The sequence below is a fragment of the Neovison vison genome, chromosome 6 (genome assembly GCF_020171115.1).
Source record: "Neovison vison isolate M4711 chromosome 6, ASM_NN_V1, whole genome shotgun sequence".
Taxonomy (NCBI): domain Eukaryota; kingdom Metazoa; phylum Chordata; class Mammalia; order Carnivora; family Mustelidae; genus Neogale; species Neogale vison.
In genome coordinates this window covers 125,773,698-125,794,015 of record NC_058096.1, presented here as the reverse complement: position 1 = coordinate 125,794,015, position 20,318 = coordinate 125,773,698, and the positions used below count along the sequence as shown (strand labels likewise).

At 52.2% G+C, this 20,318-nt stretch overlaps 1 protein-coding gene across 3 annotated transcripts in view; it reads left to right on the top strand.

Annotated features, from left to right (window-relative positions):
- The first annotated feature begins 492 nt into the window (after nucleotides 1-492).
- MRAS (muscle RAS oncogene homolog) overlaps nucleotides 493-20,318 on the top strand; it is a 64,359-nt gene continuing 44,533 nt past the window's right edge. For 2 of the 3 annotated variants that reach the window (XR_006385036.1, XM_044252281.1), the window contains exon 1: nucleotides 1,207-1,275. The gene's annotated coding sequence lies outside the window, so the exon portion shown is untranslated. Of the gene's footprint in view, nucleotides 843-1,206; nucleotides 1,276-20,318 lie in introns of those variants that run through there. The other variant, XM_044252282.1, reaches the window with a different exon arrangement.

The following is a 20,318-nucleotide window of genomic DNA, read 5'->3' as shown; positions in this document are numbered from 1 at the left end:
CTCACAGGAGCTGTATTCTTAACGGCCAAAAAATACAAACAGCCTAACAAACATCATCTGAAATGGAGAAACAAAATGTATACATACATTGGAATATTATTTGGTCATAAAAAGGAACAAGCGCTGTTTCATGCTGCAACATGAATGCATGCATAATTCGAAGTGAAAGAAGCTGCTCACAAAACACCGCATGTGGTAGCATTCCATTTATATGAAATGTCCTGAATGGGCAAGTTCATAGAGACAGAAAGGACAGGAGTGGTTTCCAGCGACTGGGGGGTGCGGAATGGGGAGTGACTGCAAAAGGGTAAGGCATTTTGGAGGGGGGTGGGCTATGAAAATGTTCTGAAATTACCGTGATGGTCCAGCAACTTTGCTGATAGGCTAAAAACCATGTAATTGTACACTTCCAAAGTCTTGTCTTATGGTATCTGAATTATATTTCCATTTTTTAAACGAAAAAATGTCATCGATGGAGAGGAGTTAGCAGAACTGAAACAATGAAATGGAGCACGAGTGTCTCCTGTGCCCGTCACATCCATCGGAACGAACTGGGGGCCCAGGAATGGTGCACCGCGAAGGATGGTGCACCGAGAAGGCCTATCGGGAAGGGAGGCTGCTTCAGGATCTGGGAAGAAACCCCTCCCGGGATTCGAAGCGAACGCCGTTGAGGTGGCGACACGGGATCGTCAAGGACTGGGGAGGCGTCGGTAGTCTCAGAAGTTGGCCGGGCCGGAGCGGAGACTCCAAGATTGGGGCCAGAGGCTCTTAAACAGGCCCGAGCGATTTCCCATGCCGCGTTCACTTTAAAAGCCAGCGCGGCGGAGCCAGGGTCTGACCGGGTAAGTGCGCGGGGTCGCGGGGAAGGCGGCGGCGCGGACCCCGCTCGGAGCCGGCCCCGGGGCAGTCTGACAGTGTGGCAGGGACTGAGCGGGCCGCGCGTCCGGGGAGCCCGGGTGCGCGCGGGGGCGGCGGGGTCGCGGCGCACCCCCCGCCCCCAGCGCCGGCGCTAGCCGCGGAGCTCTATTTTTAGCAGGCGTTGTTGCAATATAAGGAATGCGCGGCGCGCCGGCCTCTCCGGGTGCGCGCGGGCTGCGCGGTCGCTTTAAGGAGGCGCCGGGGCGGAGACGGGCCGGAGCGGCCAGAGGGCCGGCTGGCAGGGAGCCGCCAGTCCCGCTGCAGTGGGGCCGGCCGGGCGCGGCGCTGCCTCCTCCGCCGCGCGGGCATGGAGGAGGCGGCCTGAGGGCCGGAGCCGAGCCGGGGCTGGAGCGCGCGGTGAGTGGTGCAGCCGCCGGGGAGGGTAGGGGGCCCGGCCGGGCGCTTTGTTCCGGGCGGGAGGTGTGGCCGCCCCCAGGCCCTGCCGCACTCACCTCGCGCGGAGCGCGCCGCGGGACTGGCGGGGAGTGGCCTTTTGCCCCCACCGCGGGCGTAACGTCGTGCGATCGAGAGATCCGCCACAATAGAGACCGCGGCGGGGAGGGCCTGCCCACCGCCCAGAGAGCCCCTTTCATGGAACCGCCCTTCGGTTTCTAGTCCGCCTCGGCGGGGACCAGCGGGGTGGTGGGCGGCGGGACTGGAGCGGCGGGGGAGGTGGGGGGACCCTTTCTCCCCTTTTAAAATGGCGTTAACGTGAGCAAGGATCCGCCGCGGGTGTTGTCAAATTTATCTCAAAAATAAAAGGCAGCCTGCCGCACTAACGGCCCTTCACGGCACCCGGGGCTTGGGGCCCGGCTCATTCATTGACCGGACTTGGCTGGGGCGCCCATTGAGTGGGGCATGGTGCCCGTTCCTGCTTTGCGGGGAAGGTAAGGACAAAAAATGAGCGACAGCGCAGTGTGGTCCGTGACGAAGTCAGGGAAGAGCAGGGGTTGTGGGACAGACAGTGTGAAAGGTCAGGGGAGGCCTCCTAGAGGAGGTCATGCCTGGCAGGAGCGTGGGCACTGAACACCCAGTTACACTCTGTGGCTGGAATTGAGGTCTGTGCTGGCCTTCGAGAAGGCCAAGTCTGAAGAGATGGACAAGGGCTACCTCATGGGGCCCTGATCTCAGAGCTCTGGGATTCCCCCACCTCCTCCCTCACGGGCCCCTGCTGGTACCGAACCTCCTTGAGCTAAATGGTTCTTGCATCTCCAAGACACACAGTCTGTCCTGGACCCGATGGTAGAGAATGACTGACAAGGCTCAGAATTCTAGCCTCAAAAGAGTATTAAGGGAGATCTGACTTAAAAACCCAAAGCCCCCCTGTAATAGCAGCAGTCAGCAGGGCTCCCACAGACCAGGCACTGGACCAGAGTGTGCTTGCTCATCATTTGACAAGACTCTCCCAGAGGTTTATTGTTGTTCTTTTAAAATTTTATTTATTCATTTGACAGAGATCACAAGTAGGCAGAGAGGCAAGCAGAGAGAGTGGTGGAAGCAGGCTCCCCACTGCACAGAGAGCCAGGGGATGAGGGGCTCCGTCTTAGGACCCTGACATCATGACCCGAGCCCAAGGGAGACGCTTAATAGACTTAACGACCCAGGCGCCCACATCCATTTGGGTTGCTGTGGCTAGAAAGTATCAGTAACTTGCCCAAGATCCTATCTCGAGACCTTGTGGCTGTTCAGGCCCCTCTTCTGAGGGCTGAGCTCTCCCTGGATTGAGGGCTCCAAGTGCAGCCTGTGGTAACCTTTTGCTCTGTTGACAGGCACAGGTTGAAGTGCGGGTGGTGAGCTCTTGGGATTAATAACTGACATGTGTCAGGGGCTTTGCAGTGAACAAAGCATTTCCCGGAGACAGTTCTTAGAGATTCTCTGCTTGTCTTCCCAGAGAAGAAACTTGAGCTGGCTAACATTTTATAAATCTACTAATTTCCGGTAAATTGCAAGTCCCTACTGACTGGGGCTGAAAATATTTCGGGCCGTGGTTTTCAACCTTGGGTCTGTTCTCACTTGCGGCAGCCAGTGAGTTTCTCTGTCTGCAGTTTATGGTGTAGTCTGTACTTTCGCTACCAGGTCAGGAGGTGTTGGGCTTCAATGCTCTGGGGTTTTCATGGCTGCAGGGTCCACCAGCCTCTTTTGGAGGTGGGTGGTGTTGGGGAAGTGGGGTGCTTTAGCAGAAACTGCCCCCACCCCAGCCCCTCACCTCAACATTTTTTTTTTTTAAATTTAAGATTATTATTTGAAGTGGCGGGGGGGTGGGAGGTTGGGGTACCAGGTGGTGGGTATTATAGAGGGCACGGCTTGCATGGAGCACTGGGTGTGGTGAAAACATAATGAATACTGTTTTTTCTGAAAATAAATAAATTGGAAAAAAAAGATTATTATTTATTTGACAGAGAGAAAGGGAGAGCACACAAGGAGGGGGAGCAGGAGAGGGAGAAGCAGACTCCCCACTGAGTTGGAAGCCTGAGGTGGGGCTCCATCCCACGACCCTGGGATCATGACCTGAGCCAAAGGCAGATGCTCAATGGACTGAGCCATCCAGACGCCCCTCAACATTTCTTTATGGAGAAGAGGGTCAGAGCCCCCTGCAGGACCCCAGTGAGCAAGAGACAGTCTTCCAAGATTTGCCCGCTTTGCTCTTGCAAAAGGCAGTTTGCACTTTCCACTACTCATACTTTCACCTACAGAAGGCGTTTTGGTGGCAGGTGTAACTTTTATTTTATTATTAGCTCTAACCATATGTATTTCACACAGTGAGTTGATCTGAGCTGCTCATAAAGTCATAGATCTCTGGGGTTGACTCCTGAGTTTGAGTGATGACCTGGAGCCAGGGAGGACTACCAAACTCAGATGAAACAAGCTAGGTCCCAGGGCGACTGGTCCTCCCATCAAGTCAGATTTGCATGGTGACCATCGGGCTGGATCAAGTGAGTTTTCAGGGAAACATGGCCCCCACTTTATATCTCACACCTGGTGTAATCAGTCCTGCCAGTGAAATGCCCCCACACGGAGGGTTCCTCCCTGCAAGCGATGGGAAGCACACCTGCTCATGAGCATTGTATAATTCGTACAAACCATACTTATGTGACCTGAATGGGAACACATTCTTGTGCAAAACTGGAATATTCTCAAGCATCCAGAGTGTGCAGTGAGTTGCAGAGGTTCTGTACCTGCCAGGCTCAGGGCAGGTAAAATGTAATTACCTTTGAGTGGGGATGAAATAAAGGAGGAAGCTGGAGGAGCTCCCTGTGCCCTGGGGCACCTGGCAAGTATCCATTGTCTAGGGGCTGCACAGAAACTTCAGGCCCTGAGAGAGATTTTGTGGGTGGACTCTGAGGCCTGGACAACCTTCATCGTCTTGGGTATTACCACTGGGCCTTATGGTACTGTATCGATGGGGCTGCTTTTGGCTGCAAACAACAAAACCCAAGAATAGCAGAGTTTAGATCTCCCAAAGATGCCGAAGATGTGAATTTGTTCTACACAGAGACTGGATATTAGCGCCACTTCCAGCAAGCTATTACATGGGAAAGGCAGCCAAGAAGGCTGAGGGTCTGGTGACCAGAGCAATGGTTTTTACCTTATTGGGTCACAGCCTCTTCAGTATGCCAGGGAGAAGCCTAGAGAAAAGCTGCTTGGGTGTACAAAGTCCTTGACTCCAGGTTAGACCAGGTTAAATCCCCTGGTCTAAGCCACGTTGTCTCACTAGTGGTTACCGGGAACCCACTCAATGGCTCTGCCCTCACAGCCAGGCTGTCATGTTGTGATGGTAGATGTTATGAGTGAAGGCCAGGTTTTGGTGGCTGCTTCAGACAACAGAGGTGATGTTGAAGCTGACGTGACAGTCCTTTACACCCCTGGGCACCTGCTGTCTCCAGCCTTCTGGGTGGGTGTGTCTGCTGCAGGTGATGAGGCTGATCTCACCTGCCCCCAGAGACTTCGCCCCGGCCCCCAACACTGAGCACCAGGTTGGCAAGATCCAAGGCAGCTTTCTGCAGCCATCCCTTTCAGAAAGTTCAGGAAGTAACAGTGTGTATTTAACTTTTTAATGTCCCTCTCATTGACCTGTAGTATTTGGGGTAGCTTTCCTAGGTGGGGCCTGCTGATGGCCAGAAGGCCAAATGACAATCTAGGTCATAGCTAGTTGCTGAAATGTCTTTATGGGTCTCAGAGGGGTGTATTTTCATCTCCAGAGTTTGGCCTCTGGCCACCTAAATGGATAAAACACCATGATTCACATCTGGGCTGTGATGCTAATGAGATTGAGGAGAGCACCAAGGACGGACTGGGGTTTGGTGTGGTGGTAGCATGAGGAGAGGGTGGGGGTTGGGGGCTCTGCACCCTGGTTCTGGTCTGTGACTAACTAGAGGGCCTTGGGCACGTTTCCTACTACAGGGACCCAGGCGCCATCTGTGACTTCTTTGCCTGCCCTCAGGGGCATCATGGGATTAGATGAAATACACAGATGAGAACATGCTTGGGAGACCAGAAAGGGCTGTAAAGGATTAAGAGCATCATCAATATTCAAGCAACCTCACGTAACAGAATCATAGATCCAGGAGGGGACCCTGGAGCGTAGTTAGTCTAGATTCAGATCCTGTAGGGCAGATTTCTCAGCATGGTCAGGCAGATAATTTTAGGTGGGGCACATATAGCATCGTTTCATTTTAATATGCTAGTTTATATGTATTATAACAATACAGGCATCACATCAAATCCATTTTTAGAAAATGGATATTTTGTTCAAATTAACACTAGAGAAAGGTTTTAAGTTAAAAAGTATGATGGGGGCATCTGGCTGGCTTAGTCAGAAGAGCATGTGATTCTTAATCTTAGGGTTGTGAGTTCAAGCCCCGTGTTGGGTATAGAGATTACTAAAAAATAAACTTAAAAAAAAAAGTAAATGAAAAGTATGTTGATTTTTTTTCTTAATATTTTGTTTATTTGACACAGAAAGAAAGATAGAGAGCACAAGCAGGGGGAACAGCAGGCAGAGCAGTAGACAGAGAGAGAAGCAGACTCCTCATTGAGCAAGGACCCCTCCCCCTTCAAGGCAGGGCTCCATCCCAGGACCTGGGATTATGACTTAAGCCAAAGGCAGATGCTTAACTGACTGAGCCACCTAGGTGCCCCAAAGTATGATGATTTTAAGGTAACGATTAAGCCAGTAGTAGTTCAGTAATTAACAAATATGGAACAAATATGGAACAAATGGGAAAGTGAGCCCTTGAATAAAGGCTGGGAAACTTTCAAGGGAGTCTCTCCCTAACAGTCCCTCCCTTAGTCCCTTGGCTTCAGCTGGACACTTCTAGAGATAGGAAGCTTGCTGCCCCCAAATTTGTCCACTTTTCCATTTGGGGATTCTCTCGTCTTTGCCAGGTTCTTTCCTTTCTCCCCTGAATCTGCCTGCCCTGGATCTGTCCCTGGCAAATCCCTGATAGTCATGCTTTTCTCCATCACCAGTTCCACTGTCTCCAGCAGCTCCTCAAATGGTTGAAAGACAATTTGTCTCTGTCCCTCCTTCCTCCTTCCCTCCCTCCCTACTCCCTCTCTCCCTGCTCCTTGCCCCCTTCCTCCTTCCCTCCCTCCCTTCAACAAAGACTTGGGGGCTGGGCCTAGGCTAAACACTCTATTAGCCACATCCAGGCCTCATAGCAATTGCCCTTAGCCTTTTATGTATGTGGAATCTGAGGCTCAGGGAGGTCGAGGAGGCCATGTCCAGTCAAAGCCTGAGAAAAGGAGAGCCCAGGAGTCTGACCGAGGTTCATCTGGTCCCCAAGTACATATCCTTCTGTGACACTGGGCCACTCCCACAACCGGGTGACCAAAAATGGCCCCTCTCTTGGTTCCTGGTGCTCATGGGGTCTGTCCCTCAGGGGTCTGCACTCCAATGGCCAGGGCTGCAGGCGAGCAAAGCCCTTGTGAGGAGGGGGACAGAGTGGCCTATGCTAGAGGATGTGATGGAGCCGCTGGTTGGGAAGAGAGGCAGAATGCCTGGGTGGCCATGGTACTCCCTGATGCCCATTAATCTTACAGTCAACTGCAAACCGCTAGATCTTTTGGGCACTTGGTTTATTTTTTAATTTTTTGACAAATAGAAAAATGACAATATAAAGGATCGTGTAACAAGCACCATGGGTCCCTTCCCAAAATGGACAGAGGCCAGCAATTTCATCCATACTCAATCTGTTGCCCAGTAGGTCAGGACTTTGGCCGTGTCCCTGGTCATAAGGCCTAGCTGGTCAGGGCCTGTCCTCAGCCTGAGGTGGGCTTTGGAGCTTCTGCATATTGGCTCTTTCAGCTTCCTGTCCCCCACTAATTCAGCAAGGGCCTATGGGCCTCCACCAAGGTTGCCCATAGCTGCGGAGAAACCACCGCGGGGGGTGGGGGCGGTGGGCGTGTGGGTGCTTTTGGATTTAACCCTTATCCAAAATGTTGATCTACTCTGGAAGCACCTGCCTGGACCACTGCAGGTTCAGGCCAGGCTGCAAGCAGAGTGTAGTCGTACCTGCCCAAAGCATACGCTGTGTAAGTGATAGACTTCTGTGTTTAGAATAGAGAGAGAAAAAACATGATTTTATAATTAGATAACAGTGATTTGCTAAGGAGCTCATTTTACACAAACCTTAGCAAAACACTCCTTCCATTCCAAAGTGTGGAACTAGTTTAAAGTGCAGTGTGGTACGTTTCTGATCTCTGCTCTGCAGGCCCAGTAAGGAGGGACAGGCAGCTGTTTGCAGCCTTCTCCCTTCCACCCCCAGCAGACTCCAGGACTCCCAGGACTCCTGGCCGGAGCAGTAGCCTGCCTCGCCACTTGAAGCTCGAAACCCCAGCCTGGGTTAGAACACTTAGCAGAGTAGTGTTTTGGAAAGCCATGCCGAGGAGATTCAGAAACTTCCAGGAAAGCCTTCCACACTTAGGCATTCTCCATTTGCAGGGAGTCACGATGGGGTGGAAGATTTGAACTAGTTGCCTAAGAGAACACGGGGACCTGAGGCGGGCCTCACATTCTCTTTGTTAAGTGTTAAGAATGAGTTGAAATATTCTCTGTCCCTGAGTGGCCCAGGGAGAGCAGCATGGCCCATGTCCCTTCCCAAGTCTGACAGGGGTGCTGCCAGACACTGGCACGGGGACCTCAGAGGGACCTGCTTGTCGGGCTGTGTTCTCTGGTAAGAGCTGTCCAGAGACTGCACTAGGGAAGGCCGTGAAACGTACTATAAAACCAGTTCCTGTTTGATTATTTGGAAATACACAGACCTGTTATGTTTACAAGCCCACTTCTCTCTTTTTTGAATCTGATGATTTGGATTATTTCTAATTAATTCCTCCCCTGATTGCTAATCATCTTTACTCTGGCTCCAGCCTTAACATGGCTTACTTAGGTTACTGCAATACTAGGCTAACTGATTCTCGGTCTATAATTTTGCCCCCTATAAATCCATCTTAACGTTGGACAAAAATTTCATAATGAAATCTGAGCACTTTACTCTCTTGCTTATAGACCTTAATGAGTAAGGAGGGGGACCAGTCTTACCAGACACTAAAATACTATAAAACCAGAATAAAGTGGTGGAGGCCTGGCACAGGAATAGATAGGTCAATGAAACAGAATAGAGTGCCTCCCCCAAAGTCCCTCCTGCCCCTCAAAAAACAAACAAACAAAAAAACCCCTTTTTATTTTAAATGAGGCCTACTTTCAAAAGAAAAGTTCTGGTTTCATAGATGGAACCTACTGTATACACTATGTGTGAGGCGGCCCTACTATACCAAGTACCTAGACTATATAGCCCAGTACCCAAGCAGTGACAGTGTTTGTGGGCACAGAGGCTGTTTGGAGGGCTGGTGGAGGTGGGGAGGCCCACCCACCCCACAGAAACTGATCATTCTCAGGGGCATCTGGGGACAGATTCTTGCCTCTCGAAAGCAGCATATATTCCTTTCAAAAGCAAAATTTGGGATCCCTGGATGGCTCAGTTGGTTAAACATCTGCCTTCGGCTCAGGTCATGATCCCAGGGTTCTGGGATGGAGTCCCACATCTGGTCTCCCTGCTCAGCGGGGAGCCTGCTTCTCCCTCTGCCTGCTGCTCCCCCTGCTTCTGCTCTCTCTCTGCCCCCCTCTCTCCCTGAAAAGTAAATAAATAAAATCTTAAAAAAAAAAAAAAAGGAAAATTAATTTTCATTTCAATTAGGTGATTTTTTATCCCTTAGAATTTCAACATACCTTCTTGAAAATTCCCCCTTTTGGATAACCTACACATTCATCCCCCTGTATTTGAATTCTACTGGAAATGTAGGGAGACCCAAGCGAGCCCATCTGTCTTGGCAAGGACCATTCTCTCACAAGTTGGCTCAGTGGTCCAAAATAGCCACTATCAAGTTCTTCTTTCAATGCCGGCTTTATTGTAACCAGGGATGATGGAAAAGGGTGGAGACACTGTCCCAAAGCCTTGGGGGCATATACTAAAAAATAACTGTATGAGATCTGTCTTCTCAGCCTCCTTCCACACCCACATTCCTCAGGTTGAGTTTCCTTGGGCAGCGGAGCCTGGAAGGCCTGGTGCTTCTCAGGCCCAGCCCTTCTTCTCCAGGAAGCCAGGCCCAGCCCCAGGTGCCCTGCTGGCCTCCCAGGGAACTAAGGTCAGCTGGCATCAGAATCTTCCCGCCCATCCCTACTCACTGACCCCCAACCCCACCCGCCTGCAGCGGACAGTGGCCCCAAGTCCACTTATCTGGGACTGGGTGGGTGTTTCCTGCATGTTTGAGATTTTACAGAGGAAACCAAAATAAAGAAACAAAGCCTTTGTTTTCCTTCTGGACTCAAACTGGGGACGGCTGGAGGGATGGAAAGGGGGAGCTGGAGTAGGCCACTTGGCACTCCAACAAAATAACCATTCTAATAAAGCCCTTAACAGGGACTTTTTTCTATTTAGGGTTGGTGTGAGTGAATACGAAAGACAGGGTGGAGGGCTGGGAGAGCCTCTGTGTGTGGAAGGAGAGGGCCCCAGGCAGGGTCTCTGGCATGGGGCTGGGGCCACCAGCAGGGCTGCTGAATTGGTGGCCAGAGGGGGTCTCAGTCCTTTCCTTCCTCAGAAGACCCACAGGAGAGTGGGAAAGAGCATGGGCTGCAGGCCAGAAGAGCCTCGCTCTGATTTCTGCCCTGCCACCTGTTGTCTTGAGACTTGGGCAGTCCCCCATTCTGTGAGCCTCCCTTGCAAGGTCCCCAACAGGGAACAATGCAGATGTCCCAGCCACCCCATCCCCGTTCTTCCTGACCCAGGTTTACTGGGCCAGGCCCTCATAGCACATCCATGCCTCCATGGAAATGGGGACATGCTCTCCCCAATATCTCATCATTCTTCCCAAAGGATTTTCTCTGTGTAGAATTTCTCTGAGTGCATTATTTATTTTTTCTTCCTTTTTTTTTTTTTTTTTTAAGATTTATTTATTTACTTACTTGAGAGAGAGTGCAGCGGGGAGGGATGGAAGGAGAGAGAGTCACAGGCAGACTCTACTCTGAGCACAGAGCCGGACGGTGGGGGAACTGTCTCACAACCCTGAGATTACCACCTGAGCAGAAACCAAAGGTTGGACACTCAACTGCCTGCACCACCCAGGTCCCCCAAAGTTGTTTTATTTATTTATTTATTAAGTAGACTCCACACCCAGTGCTGGGCTTGAACTCGTGACCGTGAGATCAAGATCTGAGACGAGATCAAGAGTCAGATATTTAACCAACTGGGACACCTAGGTGCCTGTTGTTTATTTTTCTTTAAAAATTACCCAAGCATTGATGAAAATGCCCCCCACCTGTAGCATTTCAGAGGATTTCCAGGTGGGGACCATGTTCACTGGGCATCCGACCTCCCGGGTCAGCTGCCCCAGCTTTGCCCCCGTGCATGTGTGCAATCTGCTTGGCTTCCTCATTCCTTAACCCCTATTAAGCCACAGCTAACAGGCTTTCAGAACAGGGAAGAAGTTAAAATTGAGTAGCAGACCTCTTCCTCTTGCCCGCTCACCCTCGGAAGACTTCTGGCCGGTCTGTCTCCTCAAGTCTCGTTTGTGCCCCTTCTCCAGGGACTAATTTTCCTGGACACTTTTCCCCAGTTTTTTTTTTTTTTTAAGATTCTATTTATTTATTTGACAGAGAGAAATCACAAGTAGATGGAGAGGCAGAGAGAGAGGGGGGAAGGGAAGCAGGCTCCCTGCTGAGCAGAGAGACCGATGCGGGACTTGATCCCAGGACCCTGGGACCATGACCTGAGCCAAAGGCAGCAGCTTAACCCACTGAGCCACCCAGGCGCCCCTTTTCCCCAGTTTTGAGAACTCCAAATTTCCTTTACTTTTGGTGGCATAGCTGTCATGAAATCTGTCCTGGACCAGGCTGTGGGCCTAGGCTTTTGTCTCAGAAAAACCTACTAGAGAACTTGTCTAGGCAAGAGGTAGGCACCCTATCCTTACATGGCTAGCCAGGTGTAACTTAGCACTAAGTACTGGACACATCAAGTCCCAATGGCCAGAGCGAACCCAAGAGTGAACTTTTCTCCTTCCTGTTAGAACATTCTGCAGGGTAGCAGGGAGGATTGGAGCTGATGTAAACCAGCAGACACTTATCGAGCACCTTTTTTGTGTCATGTGTGTGCTGGGACAGCAGAGGGTCCAACAGAGGACGCGCCCTGTGCTCATGGAACTGGCACATTGGGAGCTGGAGAGGCCACGTGCACAGGGTCATGGAACAGCCGAGTGTTTGGGAGTGTAACAGTAATCTCACCCGGCCTGAGGTGTAGTAGGGGGTGCATGAGGAGTACACGTGAAGTGCCAAGTATGTGGGGTGGACGTAATAAACAGGTACTAGTGTATGCTCGGTCCTGGCCACAGATTCAGCCCGAGTGCATGTCCAGCAGGCTGCTGCTTCTAGCAACAGTGGTTTCATGGAGAGGGGTTTATAACTTTTCCAAGGCTACCCACAGCTAGGAAGTGAGACACCCAGGATTCAAAACTGATGCATTGGACCCATTTCCAAGCTCCTGACATCTGTTTTGCCTCTGGCTTTTCTGCCCCTGGGGTGGCTCCCATGAGATGGGCTGTAGCATGGGCATAGCTCTGAAACGTCCCCCTTTCTCCAGATCCCTGAAACAAGGCAGCCCAGGGGGTGGATTCTGGTCGTTTCTCCATCATCAGAAATAAAATACGCTTCCTTGTTAAGTCCTGGGATAGCCAAGCCTATGGACTGTACTAAGAGCTTCTCAGGCTGAAGGAGGTGATTCAGCGGGAGCACCTGCCTCCCTTACCACCCCCCCCCCACCCTGAGCACTTTGGGGCAACCTGGAAAATACCCGTGTGTAGCCCCAGGCATTCTTCTGCACAATTTGGTGGAAGGGGCACTGGCAGGAGTTCCCACAACACACTGATGGTGATAATGGTAACAAGAACGAGAAGAATAGCAATCCTTTCTGTGCACCTGCCTGCCTGTGTGAGCTCATCCCATCCTCAAAACAACCCTGTGAGGTGGATACTGGTATCAGCAAGTGAGGAAACAGGCATACACAGATTGAGGTCACACACCTAGCAGAAGGGCCAATGACACGGGGCTTTTTATAAAAGTGCTGTCTGTAGGAAAAAAGGAGATAGGAGGCCAGTAGTGGCTGCTGGGGACAGATCCGTTCTGCCAGCTCGCCAGCTGCTCCCTCCCCAAGTCCTGACCTGTCTGCTGAGGAGGGCAGGAGACCTGCTGGGACTGTTTTTCATTTGGGGAGAGGGGTGTGAAAAGTTGCCTCCCGCCTTTCCAGCGGAGTGGGCTTAAACTCTGGAGTTTGGGAGGGTCCCTGAAAAGTCACCACCACCCCCCCCCACCCCGCAGCCCTGGTTCACCCCTCCAGAGCGGGCTGCTGCACCCTCCTTCTTCCATCCTGCTTCAAGGAGATTCCACACCTCCCCAGCTGCTCATTGTCATGCCCACCTCGTTTTCAGGAAGTTTCCCTTTTATTTTGCTCCAGCCCAGTTCTCTCCAGCCTGGTTACTTGTTTAAAATGGAGATTGGATTGCCTCAGGCAAGAGCCTCATCTGTGTTTCTGTCTCACTGTTGGTCAAACATACAAATTTTTACGTTTTTCATTAATTGTGTGTGACATCTTGAATATCAATGATAGAAACACATGTAAGCAATGTGTGCCTTCCTGCCCTTCATCTCCCTTGGCCCCTGAACACCCCTGAGGTGGGCCGTGTGCTCCCCCTAAAGACTGCTAACCCCCTGCTGCTGCTACTTCTCAGTGTCATTTCCACCTCCTTGAATCTCACACCTTCTTGTGGCCCAAGCCAGGCCAGGCCACAACAGTGCAAAGAGTAACTGCCTTGTGTGCTCTAGTGGCCCAGGGAAAGCAGCAGGTGCCCTTATGGGCTGAAGCTCCCCCCCCCAGGGGTGGGGGATTCATTTGGCTCAAATGATGGGTAGTTAACATTAAAAACTCAGCTTCACAGGACACCTGGGTGGCTCAGTTGGTTAAGCCTCTGCCTTTAGCTCAGGTCAGGATCCTGAAGTCCTGGGATCAAGTCCTGGATAGAGTTCCTGGCTCAATGGGGAGTCTGCTTCTCTCTTCAACCCTCCCCCATCTCATGCTCTCTCTCTCATTCTCTCTCTTGCAAATAAATCTTTAAAAAAAGAACCCTCAGCTTCACGTAAAAATTCCAATTTCTGGCTACTCTTTAAAAATTTAGACCATCGGGCAGCCTGTTGCAGATATGCTCTTGTTGCCACAGTCAACAGGATTCCACCTCCTGATGGAGGGTAATAGTGGTCTCCTGTTTGCTGCAGGCCCCACTGCTCCCTACTGCCCATACCTGCCCCTTTCTCTCATTTATCCACCTGGCTTCTGTGAGCACATGAGATGGGGAAGTTCATTTGTTTCCCCGAGCGCCTCTTTCTGCCACTGCAGGGTAAAGCAGTTGAGGTAGTGGGACAGCCAAGACTTGGAGGGCTGGAGTTTAGCCATAGTCAGACCTGGTAAGAAGTGTTCATCTCATAGCCAGGGGCTGCTGACACAGAGCGATGCCTGCCCCTGGTCTCCAGACCTTCCCTTTACTGTCTGTCACCACCCCTTCCCTTCTCCCAGGCTGCTAACTGCTCAGTGGGCCAGTGCAAGGCCATGGTTCTATGAGACCGGCAGCTCTGGTCTGGGACAGCGCTGAGGCACAACTCGTGAAGCTGTGTTCTGCTTTACTGTCCCCTCCCCCCAACTGTACCCTCTCACTTAGGGGAAAGATAATACTAGATTTGCCTTGCTGCCACCAGGAGGCTCCTAGGACAGTGTGTGGCATCTCCAGACCGCAAAGCGGTCAGGGAGCTGGGACCTGGGGGGACTCGCTGTTTTGGGAGCGTGCGTGGCAGAAAAACATCTGCTCGTTGTCACCCACTTCTGCTGGGCTGGGGCCCATGTGTGGCTAGTGGAACTCCTCACGTATTATCTCCCTTATGAGGGTCACCACTTACTACTCTGGGACCCGCCTGGCCCACTGGGTATAGTCCCCACACTACCTCTGTCCTCGCCTCTCTACCCAAGCCAGAATCCCAGTTGGCTCCCAGTGTCACCCCACATTGTGGAAATGCCGACAGCTGACACCAGGAGTGTCTGTGCAGAAAGCTGTGCCAGGGCTCTAGAGACATAAAGATGATGCGGTCCATCAGACCCCTGGCTGCCCCACCCTAGTGGGGAAATGTGACAGGAAGATAACTCCCAACTCCCAGATTTGAAGGGAGAAGTAGTGGGGCATGCTCCCGAGAAGGAACAGAATGGCCATGTAGCTGAGCTGGGAGCTTTGCATTGGGACTCGCAGACGGACAAGCCACAGAACCTCTGTGACCTCGGGGCTCATCACTGACAGGTGCTGAACAAGGCCTTCTTGGTGTGGTAACTATGAGGAGTCAAATGGCCTAACAGCTGCAAAGGCCCCTGGCTGTCACCTGCCACTTGGCCAGCACTCCAAAGACACGAGCATGTGGCTGAGAGGAAGGAGACCTGGATGGTAGGAGAGGGCTGGGGAGGAAGGGAGGTTCAGGAGGCGGTTCCTTAGAGAGGGAATGTTCTCACAGGTGGAGGAAAGCTGAAACAGCAGAGTACATTCATTGGCAGACTCTGAGGTGCCCTGCCAGGGGCTGGAGCTGCTGACAAGCTAGGCACCATCTCCATCCTCAGGGACGCCATACCAGGAATCAGCGGGAGCAGAGGCTGCGTGAGGGGCAAGCGGGGCTGAGGGCAGTTCAGGGAGGGCCTGGAATGGTATGGTCAGCGGGGAGAGCTTCAGACACCCATGGGGGTTGGCTATGGGGTGACAACGCCAGAGTGATGGGAGGGTAATACCTGGGAGGGGGCCCTGCAGAGGGCAGAGCCAAGCCACTGAATGCACCTGCCATGAGTGGTGGACTTGCTAGGCCTTGGCCTCGGATTTGAGGAAAAGGGTGTTTTTGAGCTGCTAGGGGAAGGCAGAGGGAAAGAGGGCCAGAGCAGAAAGGTGGACAAGGGGTTTAAAGGAGGTTTGGTTGTTGAGGAGTGGTGCTGGCTGGGTTCATGCTGTGAAGGGTTGAGCCTAAGCAGCCCTGGCGGAGCTATGAGGAAATAGCTGCCTTGGAATGGGGAAAGAATAGGACAGCGGCCAGCCAGGCTCAGGGGGGTTTGAGGGACCTCACTTTGGGGACGCCCAGATTACCCAGAATCCACCCATCCCTGGTGGGGTGACTGCCAAAGTGACTTTTCTGGTGGACATGCAGGCTCCCGTCTCAAGCTGAGACGTTCTCCTTGGCTGCAGACATGACTGCCCCAGCCCTAGGAAAATATTAATAGGCCACTAGGGCTGAGAGTAAGATTTAAATGTAAAACTACTTCCTCTTCTTGGCCCCTACTTGCCACTGAAGGAAGCTGTGACTCAGGGGCCTGAGCTGCCTGCACCCCTGGATTGAGTTCACTCCCACCCCCTGCCCTGCCTTGGGTGGCAGGAGGACAAGGTGACATTGGGGGAGGTGGGGCACTGGGGTGGGAGCTCTGAGGCTGAGAGGGTCAGGTGGCAGCACCCCAGGAGCCAGGGATGCCACTGGGGCTCATTGTTCTGAAGGGCTGTGTGGACCCTGAGACACTGACCCCTTGTTAACCTCATGGTTTCCAAGAGCCTTGGAGCTTCTAGTGCCCTGGACTAGCCAGGGGGTGAGTAGGGCAGTTTTCGATTTTACCTGCCAAGTCCAAGCTTCCCCCTTTACCAAGCTGTTCCCCTGGGCAAAGGCCTTAATGTTTCTGACTCTGTCTCACCACTGGTAAAATGGGAAGACTAAATGCGACCATGCCTTGGGCCTTTGTGCAAGTTATCTGCCCTGGCTCTTCTCCCTGGTTAACCACACTGCAGGCAGCAGAAAGAGCTGGGGGTCCACTGGATTAGGTAGGTCAAGATGTGAATGTTACCCTGCAGGACAGAATTGGTGGGGGGGGGGCTTCTAAGGCCTACACACAGTCGGCATGAGAGCACACTGAGGAGGGAGTGGTGAGGGCTAAATTCTGTTCAGTTGTTACAGGAACCAGCCAGTTCACAGGGCACGAGCTCAGGCAGGACTCTGGAAAGACAGGAGGCCTGCAGGAGGAAGGGATGGATTTTGAAGAACACTGGTGATGGTATCAATTCGAGGTTTACAAGCACTCACTGGGGGCCACACACAGCCAGGCAATTCAGTGCAGCCATCATGACCACCAGAAGGCAAAGGCTGCCGCTGTCCCCACTTTTACAGAAGAGAAAACTGAGGTACAGAAGAGAAGTAACTTGCTTAAGACTGCAGGCTGAGTCAGTGCCTCAAGCTCCTTGATGAGGGTTTCCAGGTGAGGGACCAGCCCCAAGCTGGGCAGGGATCAGCCGGCAGACAGGCACAAGGAGGCAGGCTGGGGCTGGGACAGCAACCAAGGCAGTGCCGAGGGGCCCAAACAGAGGTGCTGGAACGGGGGTCTCCAAGCTGCCTGGTGCTTCCATGGTGCTAGGCAGCTGCTGGATCCCCCTGCTTCCTCCCTGGTCCTCAGGGCAGCAACATGAGGCCTATAACCTCTTTGGCAGACTTCGACCCAGTTGGGGTGGAGGTGGGGGCTGTTCCCAGGGACTATTATCTGCCTGGGATGCCTCCCCAACGGGTGAAGGGACGTGGTGACCCTGGAGGCCTCTGTGACTCTGACATCACCTGCCTGCCTCATGGCTGACCTCGTCCTGGATCTGCTGCCTCTGGCCTGGCCTGACTCGGCCCACCGCCCCCCCCCATCACCATTTCACCAGCCATGAGAAAATGCCTGGTATGATGGGTTGGCCATAGGCTCCGGAGCCATAGGACACGGTTTCAGATCCTGGCGCTGCCGCTGTCTAGCTGGATGACCTCAGAAATGTTATTTTACTTTGTTGTGTCTCGGTTTCTTCAACCATAAAATGGGGATAATCAAAGTCATACCTCAGAGGGCTGTTGTGAGAGTCAAGCAAGTTAATGTGGTAAAATCTTCCAACAGCATCAGATGGTTCACTTATATGAATGAATGAATTATTCATTGTTTTGAACATTGATCACTCCTGTAACTCTAACAGCAGTATTTCCACATACCCTTCCGGGACTTACAGTGCTGGGTCCTCAGCAGCTAAGCTGCAAGCCCTGTCAGGAGCCACTCTCCAGCTAGCTGGCAAGATCCAAGGGGCAATGGTCATGACAGGAGGAAGCCCGTGGTGCTGGAGGGTCGTGAGTAAGGCCAAGCGCGTGGCATCCCTCGTCTGGCTTACTTTCAGCATTGGCCTTTGCCTGGATCTTTGGATCCCTGTCTGGCCATTTCTGCCCTGCTGCCCGTGGTCCAGACATGGTCCCGGCAGTGGAGTTTGGATTTGATGGGGGTAGCTAAGCAGGGGCTGAGTTATTAACACAAGACTCGGGTCATAGAGTTCTCCACAGATAACCAGGTAGGCTTCCACTAAAGGTCCTGAGACCCTCCCACAGAACAGGATGACCGTAAGTGAGATATGTTAGAGGGAACCAGAAGAGTAGTGGGTCAAATCTGGGGTGCCACACAAGATTCCCCTCTGGCTCAGTTGCCTGCTTCTGGCTGCCAAGGTGCTGCATTACAATGGTTCTAAGATTGAGCAGGGAAGAGGGCAGCGGTTGTTTATGATGTCTGCCCTGGCTTGGGAGTGGGAGGAACTGCATTCCTGCCGCATACTAACCATCTGAAATTCCACGGTATTTGAGGTCCTTTATTGCATAAAATAACACACATGGTCTGTTTGGGGGGGGGGTGAAGTCTTAATAATGGAGCAAGCGGGATGAACTGATGGCTTCCTGGAGGGGTGGAGTGGTGCAGTCCAGAGCTGGGTTTGCATTATCAGAGATGTGAGACAGAGGGTTAGAGCAACATCTTGGGGAGCGGAGAGGGGAGAGTGAAGCCTTAAGGGATACCAAGTGGCCTAGACCCCCCGGCGGGACAGCACAACATCTCTGCACAGCCTGCAAGGCCACAGCCCCGGGGAAGCTGCCCATTTCTGGGAATTGTGCAGAAGGGAAGGGCAGCTCCTGGAATGCAGAGGCATTTCCTCCACATGGGTTGGGTCGCTCCCCTCAACGTGTCCTCATCCCCCTGAGCTGGGCACACCCAGACATCATGGCGATGAGATTAGCTTTCAGAGCTGATTCAGCTCGACGTGACTGCAAATCCATTCACTCTCCCAAGAGCTTCATTAATAGTGAACGTGTCCCTTTCTCTTGGAACCTTATTTACCAGACAACTTGTACTTCAACTGAGGGGATGGAGGGAATCTTTAAAATAATTAGTAGAGAAGCAAAAAGCTGTGAAAACTAAACTTTCAATAAAGTTAGCAGTGTCTTTGGGTGAGGCTCTGGGTTGGCCACTGCCCCAGCTTCAAGAATCTGTGGTCCTATAGTCAGGGCCAGGGAAGCAACCAACAAGGATGAAGAGTGCCCAGTGGGTTAGAGAAATCACAGTGAGCATCAAAGAAAAGCTGTGTGATGCTGTAAAACTAATCATCTGAAGAATTTAAGGCAGTGTGGTGTGATGGTTCCCAGTGTGACCTTTATTGTCCAGCTAATCCACTGCAGATGGTCACTACATGGTGGGGAGGGTTACTGTCGTGGAGCCTCTCCTGGGCCCCAGTTCTTCTGGCCAGGACCATCTGACACTGCTTTGGAAGTGCACCTGTTGTGGGGAAAGGGTACATGGAGGGGCCAGACCTCTTGACAATATCTGCAGTCAAAGCTATTTCTTTTTTATGGGTCTGCTTACAAAAATGGGCAGTGTTTGGGGCTATTCTTTTGGGAAACAAGCTCTGTAGAAGCCCTAGAACCTGGGACTCTGGGAGAAGACAACACATTTGGTAAGGAATCACAGCCACTGGACACTGCTATTTTTGGGGCTGGAGCCCTCTGTTGTCCCAGGCATTTATATGGATTCCTATAATGGGTCCTCCACCAGACCTCTACAGTACAGGTGCTCTTAGGGCTGTCAGTGGGGCCAGTAAGTGGTCATATCACTGGGGCTGGCCTGGCTGGAGGGAGGCGAGGGGCCCAATTACATTGCCTGTCAGTGCAAATATGCCTTTGCTGGGGCTTTGCAGTTTTTTTCACCAGCACCTCACACATTCTTGAGTGTCCTGTTCTCCTGATTCATAGATAGGGAAGCAGGGTTCTGGAAGTTAAGAAACTTGTTCCAGGTCACACAAGGAGTCCATGTCGGAGACACGACTGGACCTAGAGCTGCCAGACTGCAGTCACAGGCTATTAATGTCACTCCCCCCACTCAGGCTATAGAACCAAGGGAGGCTTTGCACAGGACTGTCCCCAGGAGGTCTCGGAAATCTGCCAGCATACTTTGAAAATTGCTAGGTGAAGAGGTTTTTCTGGGCTCATCTGTCCATCCAGCCCCCCCCCCCACCTCCTAGGAGCATCACCCCCTGCTTCTTGGCCCTAGGGAGGGCTGGCTGGGGAGAAGGATGCTCTGGGGCATATCTAGCAGTCAGTGAATAGACCCTGAGCCTCCCATGTGTTGGGCCCTGCCTGGCCCTGCGAAAGGCAAGGGAATGAGATGTGGCTCCTGTCCTGTCCTGGTAGAGCTGCCTGGGGAGACCAATTGGCCCTTCAGGAAACAACTTCACACCTTGTAAGATGGTGCTAACCCTGAGAGAGAGGGAGCAAAAGACAGCTGCCAAAAAAAGCTTATTTCTCTGGTTAAAGATGCCCAAAGTGCTTGAATATGTGTTATTAAAACTGCTCAAGCAGCAATGCTGCCTTTGAGGAAAAAGTTTCCAGCATATGTGCAAATTTGAGTTGCTGGTGGACTGGGAGGGGCTCTGGGAGCCGTGGTTGCCATGGGAACCAGCACTCAGCCGCCAAT